The sequence below is a fragment of the Numida meleagris genome, chromosome 4 (assembly GCF_002078875.1).
Source record: "Numida meleagris isolate 19003 breed g44 Domestic line chromosome 4, NumMel1.0, whole genome shotgun sequence".
Classification (NCBI taxonomy): Eukaryota; Metazoa; Chordata; class Aves; order Galliformes; family Numididae; genus Numida; species Numida meleagris.
This window is the reverse complement of record NC_034412.1, coordinates 13,255,935-13,276,246: the sequence shown is the minus strand read 5'-3', so window position 1 is coordinate 13,276,246 and position 20,312 is coordinate 13,255,935.

The window sequence follows — 20,312 nt, the reverse complement described above, 5'->3', positions numbered from 1 at the left end:
TATTTATAAACATTGATATCTGTAAAAACATCTTCCAGATGTCCAGTGTACAAATTTTGCCACTAAGCTAAATATCTACAGTGCTTGAGCACCTCTGGGGGTGTGTCAGACATGGCCATATTGCATCCACCATATCGCATCCATCGCATGCCCAGTCTCGTTAAATGCTGTTGTAGGGTCAGATCATCCAGTCAGAAAGAGTTAGTCTCCAAAACGAGTGGTTTTTATTACGAAACAAATATATACATTATTTATTTATATGCATATATATTCTACAGGTACATATACTTTACCCTAACTCAAGTCTTCAGTATGGGCACACAGACTGATGATACTTTTCAAGAATAGATCCTTAAAGCTGAACAGACTTTTTCTGGATGTAAGCTCCAAACTCAGCACTCAAACATGCTCAGTCCTCTTTACATGCTGGCAGTGGGTTTTTTATTCTTCGAACTTTTACTGTGTAACTTCACAGTATCATAGAATCACTTGAGTTGGAAGGGACCCTTAAAGGCCATCTGGTCCAACCCTCTGCAATGAACAGGGACACCTACAGCTCCTCAGGTGCTTGGAACCCCGTCCAGCCTGACTTTGGATGTCTGCAGGGACAGGACATCCATCCACCACCTCTCTGGGCAACCTCTGCCAGTGCTTTGCTAACTTATCTATTACATCACAAAAAAAAAAAAATCCAGATATAAATAAATATATTGAATTAACATTTGTTTTCTACTTTACTCCTGATTCTTATTTCTCAAGCTTGAAGTGCTCTGTTATAGTGAAACAGCTTGATCCTTCTGAATAATAAAACGTTTTAGTCTTTACTAGATCAAAACATCATTTTTAAGTACAAATCTTCTTTTAAATAAGTTAACTAATTTTTTTTATTCAGCAATGTAGTGCTCTGAAGTGGCACTGCAAATCCATAATTAATTAAATCTGCCATTTCTAAAATCAGAAAACTTGTTCTGAGCTACACTGGTATTCATAGGAGTTTTGGAGGAGTCTTTCTGAGAGATAAAGGAAGGCTGCCTTTTTTACATAGTGTAGCTCTAATTCAGATTGATAAATTTTGCTTAAGTCTGTAAAGTGAAAAAAGCTGAGGCAAATTTAGTAAGAAAAAGCAAAGGAGGGAGAGCACTTGGTAGAGAAACTATTCAGGACTAATTTATGTAGCTTGTAACTCTCATAAAGAATGATTTGTGAGTGTTCCATTTCAAGGGGGGAGGGGAATCTTTTTCAAGATGCAGGGGAATGAAAAAAAAACTAGATAATGCACTATAATATACACAATTCAAATTATGTTTTTCTAGAGTTGCCTTCTCTCTTTTAAGTTCAAAATAAACTACAGTAGTTTTTCTGTGAAGACTTCATTATATATGACAATGTAATTCATCACAGATTCCAGTGACTGGAATGAAAATACAGACCATCGGCAGAGAGCAAGTGCGTGAAGTTCTCTGACACAGCAGGTTAATGTAGTTACACAGGTCTTCACAGTAGCTCAGCAGTAAAGTCTCAGTTTGCTCCATGTTATGAAGTGTCATTCTAATATGTATGTGTTATTGCTGGCTCATATAGCTATTTTTTTAAAATCTTCCATAACAACGTTGTGTTGGAGTTAGGCATAGACCTTTAATGTAAGCTGACATCATATATTCCCACTGTTTTCAGATGCATCAATAGGTGTCACAAAAATCACAGTCTGTGTGGCTGCGGAGATGACTTTCAGTAAGTATCTAGCACAGCGATTTAAAAGACTTGGACAGATCCAAGCATTTTCTCTCCATAAAGACAAAGCAAACAACCGTCCCAAATTTAAGCTATTTGGAATCCAACAACTCTATGCAAAGGACTGATAACATACTCTGGCTTACTAGGGTACTTAATTCTGAGCTCTTCAAACTACAGAATGAGCAGCTGTCCAAAATGACAGCTATCTCAAACTCCTTGCAGATAATGGATGTGGAGTGTCCCACTGTGTTTTCTAAATTGTCCTTCATAGATTCATTTCCACAGTGAATCACATAACCACCTTGCAGCTTTCAAAATAGGGATGATCATGACTTTTAACCAGACAAGTCTGAAAGACGTGCCAGGAAGAACAACTATTGTAAATTCTGCACGTTCATAATCAGAGTTCACTTATTTCCATTCTATGCCTCAGATTTACTGCACAGATGTCATTCAGAAGCATGCACCACAGGAATGGCTGAAATTCCTGAGTATTTTGCCTCACTGGAGAATATCTTCAGATATCTATATTCAATATCCTCAGGCATCTTTCAGATTTGATCTCTCATCGGAAAAAAGTACCTACTTGAAGAAATCTGGATATATGATTAGGTTGTGTTATCTACCTGTCCATTCAACCATCCGTTCCAGTTCTCTTAGAGACCAAGAGAAAGGGATGCTGTTCACAGCTGCCTGAGAATATGTAGCATAACCTCTGTTCTGTATTCTACGTTCAGCAGAATCAAAAACTATTTTACTACGTTGTACTGCTTACCGTACAGCAAAATGAAGTGAGCATGTGGTTCTGGAAGAATATTACCCAAAAGGTGTTCTACAATAATCTATTGTATGATAAGTGGGAGGGAGTATCCTTCTTTACTCAACTGCAGGAAACTGGTATTTTAATACAATTTTAATTCCTGCTTAGAGTACAAGCAGAAATGATAAATAAGCAACAAGGTTGCTTTTTCTGTAAATAATCAGCACATTTTTAAATGGCTTGAAGTCTGTGCACATAACACAACAGTACACGCAGAAACATAACACAAATACTTGCTCTGTACAATTTTTGCCTTGAGCAGCTTGGCATTTTTCCCTCAATTTCTTTTTCCTTTTAATTGGTAAATATTATTATGCTTAGAACAGCTGAATAACATTATAAGTTATTTTGCTGAATCAACATCAAGCAAATGTGCTTTATCATCATGACATGCACATTTGCTGATTACAGCACTGAACTTGAACATCAAAATCGACAAAAGAATTTTTAAATTCTCCTTTCCCCACATCTTCAAGTATAAATCAAGGGTGAGCATTATTTTTTTTCCTTAAAAGTCAACATCTATCTTTATTCTGATTTCATGCAGGTTGTTCTTTATAATGGTGTAACAATAAGGCTGCAGTGTTTTAGTTATTGTGTGAAGTCTATTTATACTTTTTTCTCATGTAATTTTAAAACCTCACAAAGAATTATTGTATGTTTTAATCTTCAAACTTTGCACAACAGTTTTCCATAAAGACATAAGACCTTTGCTTTCAGTGCAGAAATTTTGCTACCTTTACCAATAGATGGATTTTGTTTAGTTCTATGTATAAGTACTTGATAAATTATTGGGAGGGTTTTTTTTTAATTATTATTACTTTTTCTTCCCATGTACCATTCATTAATAAATTTGCAAGTTTTATTTTATAGTAATCAGAACTTTCATGGCATAGAAATTCAATCCTGAAAGGTATTCTTTTTGTGTTGTTTAATACACAAAGAAACCTGATAAGACTGTACCAAAATTACTGATTGGCCATTAACTTGGAATCAATGAATTATCCTGAGCCTGAAGTTAATGATTTCAAATGATTGTTTTATAATTAATTACACAGATTGCAAGCAAGGAGCCCTTCCTCTGTGCAGGGCAGGATGGGGCAGGAGGTGAGGGGTGCACGAGGAAATAGCCCCGGAGCCAGGGCTGCAGCAGCACAGTGGGCCCGCTGTGTTATTTTTTGGCTGAAGTCTGACCAAAATCACTGTTGTGCTCAGCTGGTGGGCCTGCCTGCTGCCTCCTGGGAGAAGGGGCTTAGTTACCCAAGCAGACAAACTGCTCCATTCTCCTGTTTTGTTTTGTTTTGTTTTTTTTCCTAAAAAAAGACCCTGCTAATAGCTTAATATGTAGAAGCAGCAATCTCAAGAGAGATGCTATAGGCACAGCCAGGCTTCTGGTTGCTCTGTGGTCATGTTGTGAGCTGAGGAATTATCGCTGAGTAAAGCTCCCCAGAATTACTCTAAGTCACGTGGTGATGAATGTGAAAGTTTCGATGGCAGCGATTCATAATCCAGAGAGCCTGGGGACTGCTAAAGAACAGGAGGTCCTGATATGCTGTGTAGTATTTCATTTATAAATGAGAGAATACTGCACCTGAGGGCTGGCAGTAATTAGAGATTACCTGAACGTTCTGCACACTGTAGTCCCTTCTGCAAGCATGCTGCGTGTTTGTGGAAGCTTCATGCAGCGTTAACGATTATCAGTTTCCCCATGCACTGAGTAGGATGTATGTGCTGGACAGCTGTTGGGACTGGGGCAATGCCATCTTTCTGAGGGTTGTTTTTAATAGAATCTAGAATTTTATATATAACAAACATTCTCATAGCCAAAAACATTCATGATGTATTGGATATGGGTGGTCCCATGTGGAGCCGGAGATGGACTCAATGATCCTTATGGGTCCCTTCCACCTCAGGATATTCTATTCTATCACTGGAAAAACAACCAGCAACCAACTCTCTAATTTACTCCGTCATGTTCCTTCAGTGGTAACTGTCCACCTTATTGTAAATAGTGAAAATCTGTAGTACAGGAAACCACATCAATGCTGTTGGCAACTTTTACATTCTTCTTTAGGAAAGCCACTATTATTGCAAATGAATCTCTAAGTGACTATGGCAAGGTATTGCTATGGCAACCATCATCCACAACAGCAGCTGCTTGCTTTTCATTGCTGTTGCACAAACACATTAAAAATTACAATGTCTTTCCTTTCAGTTTTATTGCTTAACATTAACATTTCAAAAGTTACACATGTAATGTCCAATGAAACCAATTTATGGGTTAGATTTATCTAATCTATCAGTTTTAGTATTAGAGTTGTTGAGAATTAGCTGAAGCCACAGCTTCCACATGATTTTGTGCCATGAGTAATTATTGCACAAATGGTAACACAACAAAGTTCCTTCTGTACTGTTTCATCATATACAACAGATGAAAAGATTTTCCAGTAACCCAGTTTCAGAAAATGTATTTATTATCAATACTTACTGTTTTTATAGTAATTATAGTCAATAATTGTGAAGAAGTTTTCCTCCCCTGACAACCTTTCCAGGAGGAATATGTAATTGGGGCTTCTGTTCCATAGGCCTCTTTTAAAATATTTTTTTTTTAAGTAGCTAAAATTCAACCTACACTGTACTCCTATCTGACATTTTCATAAATGTCTTTAATTCTGAGCTGTGCAATTTTTCTATGCTATTTAGACCCTTCCTAAACAAGTCATTCACATTTCAGTTCAAATTTTGCAGTAGTCCTTATGAATCACTGATACATCTCATTTGGGAAAGAGAAGAAAAAGGGAAGTGGCCTCCCCAAGTCAAAGCATCAATAGTTTCATCCTCTGATCTGAATCAATTTCTACAGAGGCGAGGTCAGTTAAATTACATACTTTCTGTACTTTTCTCTAGCTGAAAATCTGCTGGTTATAATGCAAGAACACAAGGACTCAAATAGATTTTTGACATGGTGTGCAATCTGGCACAAAGCAGCCTTACAAATGCTGCTTCCCTACTCTGCTTTTGCTGATCGAGTGATAGCATAAGTGTAAGCCCTGTCAATTTTGAGTAGCGTTTCTGCAATCTATCGGTAGGTATCAGAATCACTGTTGCCAAATGTGAATGTTTCATGTTCCCAAACTTAAAGATCGAGTTACATTTCCATGCTAGAAAAGTTAGTACTGCAGTTTCCATCCTTCACAGTACATTTGAAAGCATAGCAGGATTAAAACAAGAATAATGGAATGATGTCTGTGACTGTATGTTATATGGATATTTAGTGGAATAATACACTAGATAACCAATGATTTATTTCAGTGTTATGGAGCCAAATTGTGATATCATTTGCTCATATTCAAGAGAATCTACTTTTAATAAGTGATGCACTAACAGAATGAAGCATCATACAGCAGTGCTGCTTAAGTGTTTCCAAGTATCAGTACCTCTCAGCATAGAAGCTAAGATACATACCTTTACAACTTTGACTTCATAGCATTCTGAATGATGCTAGTGTGTGTGATAATGTTGTGATGCTGCACAGATGGTGAATGGCATAAAATTATTCTTTCATTTGTAAACAAACTCAGTATTTAACCTTATATCTGCCAAAGAGAAAGGACAGCAAACCAACTTAGTGACACTTTTTACTTTCAATCAATTTTTAAAAGTTTCTGGCTAGATGCTTCTCTTACTGATGAAAGTTTTGTCTCCTAGACATTAATTCTACAAGAGAAAAAAGACTGCAGGGTTTCTAGCAAGAGCAGCACCACATATTCAGATAAGCTAAAGGGAGTTTTGAAGAATACCCACTAAGAGAAATCTCCCACCATATTTTTCCACACTTTTTTAATAACACTAAATGGTGTTGATTGTATTGTCTTCAGTACACTATTCAGTGGCAGTCAGTGGAGGACTCTGATTCAACCTATTTATGACATAGTATTATTCAGTGGAGTTAATACCCATTTCATACTGTAGAGGTACAAAAGCACTTCTGAAAAATTAGAGAAAGCTATTTGGTGTGAATCTGATTTATGTACTCTGTCTTAAACTGAAGCAAAGGCAATTGCTACTGCAGATTTACAGAGCAAAAGAAAACACCATCCAAAGCATTGATTATAGGATGGGATTTTCTAATTACCCAGAAGATTCCAAACATATGTCATAGTTTTGCAGAAGTGACAAGCACCACATCTGAACAGATATTTCTCAGTATGCCTCTGTAATCCTTTAATACTTAGGCTGCCTTACTGGCAAGATCTCCGCTTTCTGTGATTCTGCAGTTACAGAAATGCCATTCTCCAATGGAAACCTCTATGCATTGTGGAAGTAACTTGAAAATGGAGGCCCATGAGATCTATTCCATACTTTAGCTCATTGAGAACAAAGATACATTGCTTTTATGTAAAAGAAATCGAAATGTAAGTCAGAATAGAAAGAAAATATGCATCTTGTCTATAGTTAGTGGCAGCTTTTCATTCATAATGTTGCTGTTGAACACTTGTATAGTAACTATTCAAAGATCCCCAAATCCTTCAGAAAAATGAATAAATTAAGCCTCACAACATGAGAGAAATGATAGCATAACTACAGGAAGTGTGTTGCAAGGTGTGGAAGGAGATTCTCATCTCTCAGATTTGTGCTTTAAAAGAATCAGACTTCATTGATTGTATAATTGCATTTTTTTTTTATTATCAGGTTTCACTCTGTGAGTTTATCTTGCCAAAAAAATCAGTCTCTGAAGAAAGCATTGTAGCCCTTGAGCTAGTCATGATAGGTCTAAAGAGGAAACAAAAACCTCAGAGGAGGTTTTAAGAAGTGACTTGCTAACACTCATGAGATTTTGGACAATATTTTCTCTCCGTTTATAGGGTCCGTGGATTTGAATTATGCTATCTCCAAATTCCACCTTAGCTCCTGTTAAAGCATTCAGCTCAGAGTTTTTCCTCAATTCTGTGTATTAGCTGAATTTGCCTTTCTCTATGAGTTTTCTTACCAGACAGAATGTCCTTCTGGAAACTGCCTCTGCATGAGAGGGATGGGACCAATTACCAGGTTTTTATGGCAGACATATTGCCATGAGCTAGCTGTAACATGCTGTCCAATGTCTCAAGAACAGTAAGATGGAAATATACATGGTGAGGTGTTCTCTGTTGCTTCATTTCAGAAGTCTTTTCACATTTTCTTCTAAGGTTTCTTTTAAGGTTTCATTAACTATTTTTAGTTGTTTTTTGTTGTTCTGTTTTTAAGTTTATTTTTGTTTTTGATCATCGTAGTAGATCATATGAAATGGGGTGAGACAAAAAAATTAGTATTTACAAAAACATTTTTTACTTTTATGTAAGAAATACATATCTTTTCCTTCATTAAATAATACTGTATTGACTACTATTTGCTTTGTAACAGAAGCTTACAAATGCTATTGCTAGCAACATTCCCTCACTGATAGGAATGTTGGATACCAAATCCATTATTTACAATACTTTTGAAAATATTATCTCACTTACATGAAGATGTTTGAACAATTTAAAGTAATTTCAGTTCTTCCTCAGAACAAAACATATTCTATATTTAATAATTTTAGTTAGTATTTTTTGAAACAGAGGCCTAAATTGTCTAAGGAAATATGTAAAAATCTGAAATGAGATTGATTTTTATAATAAATCGGGGCAGATTGGCAGAACACAAGTTGCAAGTAGTGAATTGCTTCTTTTTATGGCAGTATCTCCTGTATGAAGTGCAAAACAAATGTGTCTGTATTGGATTTAGATTTCACAGAGAGAAAAAGCCAAGCTGCTGCAGAATAACAATAATTTTGGATGAATGGAGTGCTTACGTCTATTTTGCTTATCCACTATTTTTGTTATCTCTCACAATTCCACAGATAGTATCTTTCAAGTGTTAATCATTTCAACATAGCAGTTTGTTAAAATGTTAAATTTGTGAAAAGAATTGACTCAGATGGGTACTACTTTCAATGTCAAATATCGTACTATTTTCCTTTACAAAATAATCATTTCAGTCAAAATTTTAAAAATGTTGAAGAAGGACACAGAAATTAAGCCAGTTCCTATCTGGTGTGCAAATATTGCTCTATTTGTCTACTGTGACAGCAAATCAATTTAATATGTATTCTTACCAAAGTTTTTGTTACACCTTTTTAAATGTCACATACCTACAGAAAATCATATGAAAATTTATGTAACCAACTATTTAAAAAAAAAAAAGAGAGAGATGCAGTATTCCATTTTGGAGATATGCTGAATTCTATAACTTTAAATAATGTATTAAAACTTTTTTTGCTGACTTATTTGCTAAAAAAAATTAGCTCTCAGGTGAGTTGTAATTTATGAAATTCCAAGTGATCCATTTTTATGGGGATTTAGGAGGAGACCTGGGATTTTTCACTGGGAACACGCAACCCTTTGTATTACCAGAATATTACCTTATTCTCACTACTTTCTGCTACCATCTTAAGACACAAAAAATACGTATTTTGTTTCAGGTCCAATAACTGACTTTTTGCCCACTCATAATATATCTTTCAACAAATGCCATATGCAAAAACAGACTTACAAATACTCAAACAAAATAGTCTGTGCTTTGCTGCCAGAGTCACAATGAAAACCTTTAAGCTTGAGCACTCAACTTGGCAAAAACATTTCATGATGTAATTTATCCCATTTAACACCCCAAAAAGTACCTCTTGTTTTTTTTCCCCACGTGGAATATATGAAACACTATTTTTCTATAGTCCTAGAAGCAATAGCAAGAAGAATGCTGAATACTTACTACTATTTATCTCCAAATCTAATAAAATCCAGCTGGCCAGGAAGCTGTAGATTTTCTTATCTTCCAAAACCAGTTTGATTAATTTCAGTTTTGGAGTTATACAATATGGGGATGCACAAAAGTTTTGGGTTTTGCTGCTACAAAAATAAACACACAATAAAAAAGACCTGCTGAGGACATATCCTTCTATCTTCTGTATACCTGGAGGGTTGTACTCAGCAGGTAGCGTGTTGCCAGGTTTAGACTGTCAGGCGTGGTGGAGAGAACATTTTTCATGGAAGAACTCAAGCTGTGATCTCTAGAGGAGATCAAGCAAGCAGCAACAGTATGTAAATCTAAGTTCAATACACTTTTTTCTTTTTTTTTCCTTTTTTTTCCTTCTTTTTTTTTGCCTTAGCAAATTAAATACTCCAGTATAATCATTTTGGCCTAGATTTTTAGAAATGGATCTATGGCAGTTATTTCAGTTACTTTCATGATTTTTTCATGTATTCCTGACTCCTTAAAAAGAGCACATTTTCATACTAAAAAGACATCTTTTTGTCATTCCATACATGTTTTGTCCATTCTGTAGTCATTATTCTGTCACTGAATTCAAACACAAGGTTTGTGGTAGAAATTTGTGAAAGGACATCCTTCAAAATCCAAAGTTATGGTTTTGTTCAGTTAATTTTGCAGACGCTACTGAAGTGGGCATGTTGGAGATTTTATTCTGACCATGTAGGAAATCAGTGATTTCATAATCTTGCCTATAACTTAGACCTTATTGAGGATTTCAATTGGAAGAACTTCTGGTCTTCTGAGGTATAATCAGAGCAGATCTTCTCATAGCTTCATAAAAACAGTGGATAAACAGGAGAAAAATAATGAGTTCCTGAAAAGGCCACCAGATAAAGGAACCAGTAACTACAACGGTCATAACATGATAATTTTGGTATAGCCTACAAAACAAACGTTAAGCACAAGGACACATTAGGTATATCATTTTCTAATCTCAATTTGTACTTGAATTTAATTCCCACAACTTTAAAATTATCTCCAGGATACCTTAAACAAAAGTAGCTCAAAGGCAAAACTGGCTTTTAGACATTCTTCAGTGGTCATTCCTATCATGCTAAAAAAATTAAGAGAGACTACAAAGAAATAATGGTCTTTGGGAAGAAATTCATTTTATCTGCCTTTTCAGTAGGGATACCCCTTCTGTGATGTGAAGATGTTTCCTTGAAAAAGTGTACTTTCTTGTCACTATTTCCACAAAGCAGCAGTAGGTGAACATTTCTCCTTGAAGAAAAACACACAGTCTAAGAGTTATAAACATGTCATTTAAGTTTTGTGATTCCTCTCAACCTCTCATCTAAAGAATAGCACCCCTCCCAAGAATTATGATTTTTTTAAATCTCAGAATCAACCATTTTTGTATCCTTTGAAATAGATTATTATTTAATTCAGTCTTCATTGAAGTACAGTCACTGGTAACGAAGCTTTGGTACAGCGTTCAGATGCTACCAATAGAGTAAAACCAAATCACATTTATCCCTTCGCAGGAAGTAGATTCCTTTTGTTATTTATGCACATGGAAGCTTAGAACCAAACTGTGGTCTCACTGAAGTTAATGGCAAAACTCCCACTGACTTCAATTAGAACAGAATTTGGCTCACAATCTCATTACTGAGGATAACAATTAAAAGAAGCTTTTACAAGCTGTATTGCTGTGTGAAAGGGCATGAACCGTGTAGCAGATTTCATTGAACCCATTGCCAACAGTCATTGCTATAGCAACTGAGGCTCTAACAAAGGTAGTCACTGTCTCTGTAATCATCAGGTGTCACTATAGCAACTAGAGTTTCCAGAGAACAAGAGAAAAATGTTTGAAAACTGTCAGTTGGGAAAAAAAAAAAAAAGAGGTCTGTGAATAAGAAGGTTGGAACCAAAAGCAAGAGAAGGCTAAATCACTCAGAGTGATGAGGAATGATTGTCTGGAACCTACAGAGACAATGGCAAAGGAAGAGAGAGCACAGACAAAGGTTGGATTGGACATCAGGGAGGAAGCAGTTCAGGCTTTCCCTTAGATTAGGGAAAAAAACAGAGCATTCCTAGCAGATATATCCAGGTGTAAATTAGTTACATTTTGGACATCTTTCTTTTAAACATGGATTGCATACTACGGGAGAGAAGAGCTAAGCCTTGTCTACAAAAGCAGTTTAAGCCCACTGAGATTCTCAAAAGCACCTACCTGCACTTCTTATGCACTTCCCTTTTTAAACATTCAAACAATTTCATTCAATATTGTGAACACAACCAGTGTTCTTGAAGTGCTGCTATAATTCTAAAGAAACAATGGTTAAATGTTCATAATGTTTCTTAATTACAAGTTTTTAAACAGTTCTCAAGTGAAAAAAAGGAACAGATGCTGTTTGGATACTGGCAGAGATGTAAACAGCATTGCTCATCATAGGTCTATTTTAGTAAAATATGTTTTTAGGCTATCAGGTAGGAAGATGTTAGAGTTATCTCCAGATAAGAAAGACCTTCTTATGTAAACATAATCCCCCCACCCCACTCCCCAAAAAAAGCTTCAATGATACTGGCAGAAACTGTAAAATAACCACTGTAGCCTAATGTGAGTCCTACTAATGTCAGGGAGATAGGAATTTGGATGGGATTTTTTATTTAAGCAAGATTTATCCAAAATTTTTGTGTTCAGTGGCCAAAAATAATTCAGGTGGATGTTCTGCTGTAACCTGGGAGGCAGCTAAGCACCACACAGGCACTGCTCCTTTCACCTGCCAAAAGTGATAGGGGAAGAGAAAAATGGAAAAAAGTAGAACTCGTGTTAAGAAAAAGATAGCTTTATAGGACAGAAAAGGAAGGTAAAATTATAATAAAAACAGTAGAATCATAGAATCAGCTAGGTTGGAAAAGACCTACAAGATCATCCAGCCCAGTCATCCACCTACCACAAATAACCCCACTAAACCATGTCTCTCAACACTATATCTAAATTTTTCTTGAAAACCTCCAGGGACGGTGACTCAACCACCTCCCTGGGCAGCCCATTCCAGCGCCTGACCACTCTTTCAGAAAAGTAGAATTTCCTAATGTCCAGCCTAAATCTCCCCTGGCGCATAATAATAGCATACGTACAAAATAAGTGATGCAATTGCTCACCACCCCCCACTGAGCGATGCCCAGACAGTCCCTGAGCAACATCAGCCCTTCCCTCCTCTCCCTGGTCTACTCCCCTCAAGTTTTATTTCTCAGTCTGACACCACAATGTATGGAATATTCCTTTAGCTAGTGTGGGTCAGCTGTCCTGGTTGTTTCCCTTCCCTTTCTTGTGCACCCCCAGCCTCCTTGCTGGCAGGGCAGCACAAGAAGCAGAAAAATCTGCAACTTCATGTGAACACTGCTCAGCAGCAACTGAAACATCAGTGTGCCATTAACATAATTCTCACCATAAATCCAAATAACAGCTACTCTGACAAAAATTAATGCTACTCCAGTCAAAACTAGGACAGTGGATCAGAATGCTTCCTCTGAAAATGAAGTCACAAGATTAATTATATAATCCAAACAAGGTCTTACTGAGTATAATGATGCACCACAATACGTTTCTTAACTTATACCAAAATCCTTCTACAACCTGCAGAATTGACAAAAGATCTAGTACTGCTAGAAGTCGGGTTTTCTTTTTATGTGTGAAGAGAGTCCTCTAGTGGAATATTCTTTCCAATTCAATTCATGAGAAAGAATAGTCCTTGTACTGTATTAACCACCTAAATTGAGTATTTTTCTCTTTCCTTTTAACATTTTGCTATGACACACAATACTATAATTTTTATCTGAAGCAAGTCTCTAAATTGCATATTTTCAAATAAATATCTAGAAAAACTGAAAAGCACCACAGCAATATACTTTGTCAGGCAGCATTACCGTCTGGTTTTTAAGATTTAACTATTTACCATAATCAGGATACTTGCAGACATGAGGAAGTATGAATTTTTCTGCATTTCTATTGTTGCTGTTTTCCCAACACAATTTAATCAGTCGTGTGATATTCAAGAACTCACTGTTTTTTACGGAAGGAGAGGTTTTACAAAGATCAACAGGCCAGGCCAGGAGAGAGCTGGTTGATCTTCAAAGACAGCTTCCTTAAAAGCACAAAAATCTCCCAAGAGAAAGAAACTCAAGCAAGTGTGGATGAAGAATGAGCACATGGCTGAGCTCAAATGTGAAAGGGAAGCACATAGCAGGCGTGCAGGAACAGGCAGTCCAGGAGGAATATAAAGACATTGCTTGAGCACACAGAGAAATGCTCAGGAAAGCTGAAACAGTTGGAGATGAAACTTGCTATGGATATTGTACATTGGCAGCAAAAGACACTATTTCAAAGGTAGACCCACTGCTCAGTGGGACAGAGAAGCTAGTGACAAAGAACGTGAAAAAGGTGAAGGTACTCAACGACATTTTAGCCCACTTTTACTGGTAAGGTTTGCCTTCACACCTCCCAGCATAGCAGCAGAGCCTGTGGGACTGAAGCATTGCCTGTTTTATAGGGAAATAGTCTTGAACCAATTGGATATGCACAAGTCCCTAGTTCTGCATAGGACACATGCAAAGGTGCTGAGAAAGTTTCGTGCTATCATTGCGAAGCCTCTGGCTATCAGCTTTGAAAGGTTACAGGGGCTATGGGAGATTCCCAGTGTCTGAAAAAAGGCAAATGTCACACCAGTCTTCAACAGGAGATTCCAGAATACTAAAATGGTCAGCCTGACCTCAGTCTCTGGGAAAGTTATGAAATAAACTGTCCTTCAAGCTATTTCCAAGCACACAAAGGAGATGATTGGGGAACAGCCAGCATAGCTTTATCAAGGCTACATCACACCTAAACAACCTGATCACCTTCTATGATGAGATGTTTGTTTTTGTGGATAAGGGGAGAGCAGTGGATTTTGTAAGACTTGGATTATGGCATCCAGTAGCAATACTGTATACTAATTGGTGAGATACGAACTGAAGAAGCGGATTTGATAAAGTGGGTGGAAAACTGGCTGGACCATCAGGCTTAGAACTGTAATCAGTAGTGCAAAGTCCTGTCTTGGCTAACTGGAATAGAATCATAGAATAAAATCACTGTATCAAAGAATTACTACCGATATCACAACTAGTACTGTTTAATGTCTTGCTTGGGTGATGAGACAGAGCTCACTGCCATGAAATTTGTGGACAAACTAAATAGAGGGGAAGCAGCCCATATGCTTGAAAGGTTGGGCTGCTGTTCAGAGGAATCTCAGATTGGTGGAATGGGCCTCCAGTAACCTCATGACAGCAGTAGTCCGTTATTATTCGAAATTATTCTAAGAGTGTACAACTAGCTACTAAACAGAGCATCTTTCCAATACATTATTTGGTGGATAGATATTTTTTCCTGTGTCGGGTTTACCTGCTTCCTACAATCTTTTCACAAAAGGACTTTCTGAGATAGGAATCAAATCAATTCTTTTGAGATTTCAGTGGATTAACATTACAAGTCACAGTGCACCTCTCTCTCCTTTTTAGTCTTCCATTAGTAAACTATCATTTGATATTCAGAATCCATTTAGATGCTTTTCTGTGCAGCCTACTCTAGGGAATCTGCTTTAGCAGAGCAGGAGTTGGACTAAATGATGTGCAGAGGTCCCTTCCAACCCCTATGATTCTGTGATTTAAAAATCATCTTTACAATTGGCATCTTTAAGTTATATCTTGCTATCTAGACTGTTATGTGATTTAATGATATAGGAAAAAAAAACAACAGAAACCCTCACAGCAGGAGTTCAAGCTGAAAATGAACATTAAAATTAAACTTGTAAGAATAAACTTGGAACTTTATGATCCTGACGTTTCTCAGTTAGGATTAAAAGTCTGTATATCAGTAGTGTTATTTTCTCAGAATTCCTGAAGAATTTGTATCTTATTTCTTAACCCAGAACTGGTTAAAACCATTAGATAAACAGTACTTTGAAAACTTACAGGCACAAACCGTTCTTTCCTTCAGAGCTGTAATTTCCCCAAAAACACTGGCATTTGTCTTCTCAGAAAAAATGCACGCGAGCATTTCAGCTTTCTTTTAATTGAGATTGGTTTGTAAAGGTTGGTTCACGCATGATTGTTTCAGTGTGTTGAACTGTTCATTATTATGCTATATCACGGTGTGTACTGAATTCACTGGTGCTGACAAGGGAAAGATTTTCCTGTGTTGATACAATGACTGGAGACAGTGACATATAACCAGAAATATCACAAGCCTCTTGGGAGGCTGAAACTCAAATTCTACTCAACTCAACATATATTCATCATGATAAGTGCTGTGTTTTGATTAGGCAATAAAATAGGCTACAAAACAAGGAGAGGGAAAAAAAAAAAAGATGCTGACTTCTCAGTAGGATAGTGTATTCCAACAAGCAGAAATCATTTTTGAAGCTATTTTTTGGCTAAGAGCAATAGCTGTAATGTACTAGATATATAGATTATGTGGACTGTAATTTCAGTCTCTAAAGACAACGTGACCCATGTAGATAAATTATCATCCACACCAAATAAGCAAGAGTAAAACCAGAGTTTGACCTCAGGAAAAGTGCAGACAGGATCAATAAAAACCAGCAAATAAACTGATTTCATATGAAAACTGTCCTAAGCAGCAGAAGAACAGATTTTGAAATACACAGATAACTGGTGGTTGTAAACTGACACTTAGCTCACTACTGTGGGCTTAGTGGCCTTAAGTGGCCTTAGCCCACAGGATTTCATTGGCAGTCATGTATCAGAACAGGAGATAGAAAGGCAGATCTCCTGGCTGGAATGGATTAGAGAAGGATAACCAGTTGTGATCCCACTAATCCTGTTCCAGTCTGTCTGGGGATTTTAGGCAAGAAAGCTGTGACAGAACGTTTGTTATTTGGGCACTGGCAACGAGGCTGGTCTCTCAGCTTCAGAGTTGATTTTGCATAGTGTTTTATTTACATATATGTAGAGATCATCTTGCATTCAATATTTCTTTTACTTTTAGCTGTACTTTTCATATGCTTGCATAACAGCCATAAAGCATTTTCTCTGGTTACAATTCCCATCAACTGTAATTGTTGTAATTAATTATAATTTTTTAAATTGTTCCATTTATCTTCCACATATTTTCCAAGATGAAGATCTCTCTACTGATTTGCAAGGCTCCTCTCACTTTCTAGTCAAGCTCCATAGCTTTTTAGTTTCTGTAAAACCAGACTTCTACTGTTGCGAAACTAAGGGAGAGAATGATAACTGTTCTGTCAAATACACAAAGGCCACTTATTAAGATGGAAACAGAAAATAAAGAGTGCTACCTCTTGTTCATAAAAAATGACGTCAAGACAGATTAAGACAATATTATTTATATTAAGAGCATGATATTGTTAAAATTGCCCAACATACTAAGTTACAACAGAAATTTCATCTTACCTCTATCTTTGACATGCAAATTAATATTTTAAATATCTTCCCTAGGAAGGCTTTCTTCCTTCACTTGGTATCTTGTTCAGAAAACTGAAGTGTAACTTTTTAGTTTATCCAGTTCCCTTCCCTCTTGATTTATCATATTATCGGTACTGTAAATGTAAACGCTACAGAATATGATAGTTCTATATGACCAGTAAGCAAAGCAAAACTTGGAGAGAATTTACTCCAGTTAGGTGGGAAAATTTGTGAGGGAGCTGGATACTACTGAAAATGTGGTTACATACAAAAACACAGCAACAGTTGAGCACAGAAAAAAAAATCAAACGGATCATCTGGTCACACTGCCAGCAGTTTTTCAAATGAGACCTTACTTCAACACTGAGCTCATACTGATTCTTTACTGTGTTTCTTTGCATTGTCTGGCCTTTATTAGTGCAGCTGCTTCTCATCTTTCCAATCACCCTTTATTCCAGAACTGTATTCAGCAAAACATTCCTGAAGAAGTACTGGAGATGAGATTTGGTTTAATTTAAGATAAATCTGGTTTTGTGCACCCATATTTCTAATAAAATAATATTGCATGCATTGGACAATCACAAAGTCATCCTCTTCATTCAGAAAATGTAGCAAAAGTAACTGGATTGAAACTATTAATACATACTTTTTTTCATTACTTCAGGAGTTCACTTTTGCTATACTCAGTATATGATCCTGAGTATCTTGGCCATCCTTCTGAGTAGTCTATACATGCCAAAATATCATCAGATTACTAAAAGCAAAAAGCATTCTTATTAATGTCCTGTACCTCTTAGTACATTTTCCCCAATAATGTATGCATATAATACTCACTTGCAAACATTTTGATTCAGATACTTACTTTGCCTCAATCATCATATCTTCATACTCTGTGAGTGATTCAGACATTGTATAGCGGTAATATAGTGGCAATTATACATGGATTGCAGCTGAAGCTCTCACTCATTCAGAAAGCACTGGTTAGTTAAAATTCGAATATAAGACCTCTGTTCCACTATGTTCTCAGCCATTATGACACTTTTCAAATGCCTTAAATAACACAGGAGTACTAGGGAATCAGTATTAGTTACTGTTTGTAAAGGCTATTTAAAATAACTGTGAATGGCAAAAGCTGATATTAGGATTAAATTTTATTCAGATGGCATTTTTCACTTAATGATCTTAGCCCATTTACAAACAAGCCTTGAAAACTATATAATTATTGATCTTCCCAGTCATAAGATTAAAAAGCATAGTAGTATATGTAAGGAATCTAGCTAAGTCAGTGGTATTCTACAAACGTAGGTAAATTTTGGCAGCTAACTTAAAAAAGTCAAAAACAAAAAGCTACCTTTTGCTTTGTAGCACTTCTTCACAGCAAATGAATGATGACAATAAATCAGAAAGATGAAAAAGAAAACATCACTGTAGGCAAATGTGTCCTCAAATTGGAAACAACTATGCTGTGAAACACTAGAATTTTTCAGTTGAACATACAGAAAAAAATCTGTTTCTCTATCTGTATTTTAAAACAGTTTTAATGAAAATTATTCTCTCATATGCAATCACAGATCCCTTTGTCTATTATGGGTGGCTGTAGTGGGAAAGCTGATTTAAAAATTCTGTCTTACATCTCTGGGAGAAAAGCCAGTCCCGTAGTATGACAAATACTATTTAGAAGCAAATTTCCCCAAAATGATATAAACAGTTGTGCTAAGTCTTTGGCAGAATTGAAGCACCTAAGTCCAATACCTACAGCTTAAATCTTCCATAATAGAAAACACTAATTACAGAGTTTCCCCAGTATCTAGTGTTGCGCATGAAGGAAAAGATTCAAAAACCACTCAGTGAACTGTGCTTGTACATACAAATGAAACTGTTCATCCTTGTGTTTAAAGGCATTATCTACAAGAGGTAGAAGTCTTGTGTCATTTCTCCCAACTTTTTTTGTGACTGTAACAGATATTCCAATATTTTTAAGGAAAAAAAAATCAGAGAGATGTTTGGTCTTCGGATTCAACCACAGTTGTATACCCTCAAAGGCTACTTTGAAATAATTTAGCTATTTTCTGTAGTAGTGTGATTTTTTTCTACTATAAGATTTCAGCTCTAGGCAGCCCACAATATGAAAGCAGTTAAAGTGATAAAATACATAATTTAATCCTCATCTATTACAGCAATAAGCTCTACAAGTATAAGCATCTTTTTATCAGTACAGTTATGTTGAAATTAAGGAAACTTACTCCTTTAACTATCAGTAAAGAAAAAATTTGCTTTGTCTAGATTAACTTGTTAAGCCCAAACCCTATTCAGTAAGTGTCCTGGTTTCAGCTGGGACATGCATAAAAGTCTTCATTTAGTTAAAAGTCAGCCTTCAGAAACTTACAGCTTAATAAAATAGTAAGTCTTGGAACTAGCCTTTATTTTTTTGCTCAGTAGAAACAAAAGAACAAATAAGTTTAAAAAACCATTAAGGAGCCATAACATTTTCCCAACAAGGGCAAAGTTTTGTGATTCTGAAGCAAGACCGTTTGTGTCTAAACCCTCCTTCCTGAGGACAATGGTGCTATTGTAGTAAAGCTTTTCTTGACACAGATGTCTTTTCTTACATTAAAGGAGTCCAACAATACCTTCAGCATGATTCCCTCTGATGACCCTTTGGTTCTTCCTATGACAGTTTCACACGCAGAAATACGAGTCATCAACCACTGCATGGTGTAATTATTTTCCATAGTATATTTGCTTTTAGAAAATACTTCCTAAACAAAGTCTGGTTTTTGTTTTCCTCTTGAATAACGTTTTTCCATAAAAACAAACACTTAGAAGCTCTAGGTAAAATTATTTAGTGGGGAATTAAAGCAGAGGAAACTATACTAACTTTGGTCCACTAACATGCAGTGCAAATTGGCTGGCAATATATGTGATAGCCAGCATAACCCCTTTTCTTAATATTTTTCTGAGGATGTTCAGTATACTCTAAGATACTTCACATTAAAAGAGACAAAACAAACAGCTGGGAAATACAGAATTCCAGCTGCTTATACAAGCAAAATTCTTCTCCCTTTGCTCCTCTGCAATAAACCTTTTATTCATATGATTACATACTGGTTTTCTGATGTGATGTGACCAGTATGCAAATGGATAGGATACAGAGAATACATAACTCAAATGCCTATCATTTCCACTTCCCATTATAGGATAATAAATTAAAATGTTTATTATCCAAATCTGACACTAAAATTATTTGTTTCCATTCAAGCTCAGGTATGGTGCAGATTGTTATAGTGTGTAACTGTTTCACAAATATGCTTCAGCTTATCTTGTGGGATGAGGAAGAATTACAGCACTGCTTTGCAACAGGGGAAGGGAAGCTTTGGGAAATTAACTCAAGTGTTTTGAGTACTTTATACCACAACTGCTCTAACATTTAAGACAGAAAAATTCCATATTACCTGATGAGAAATAGGACTCAGGTAGATTCAGATAG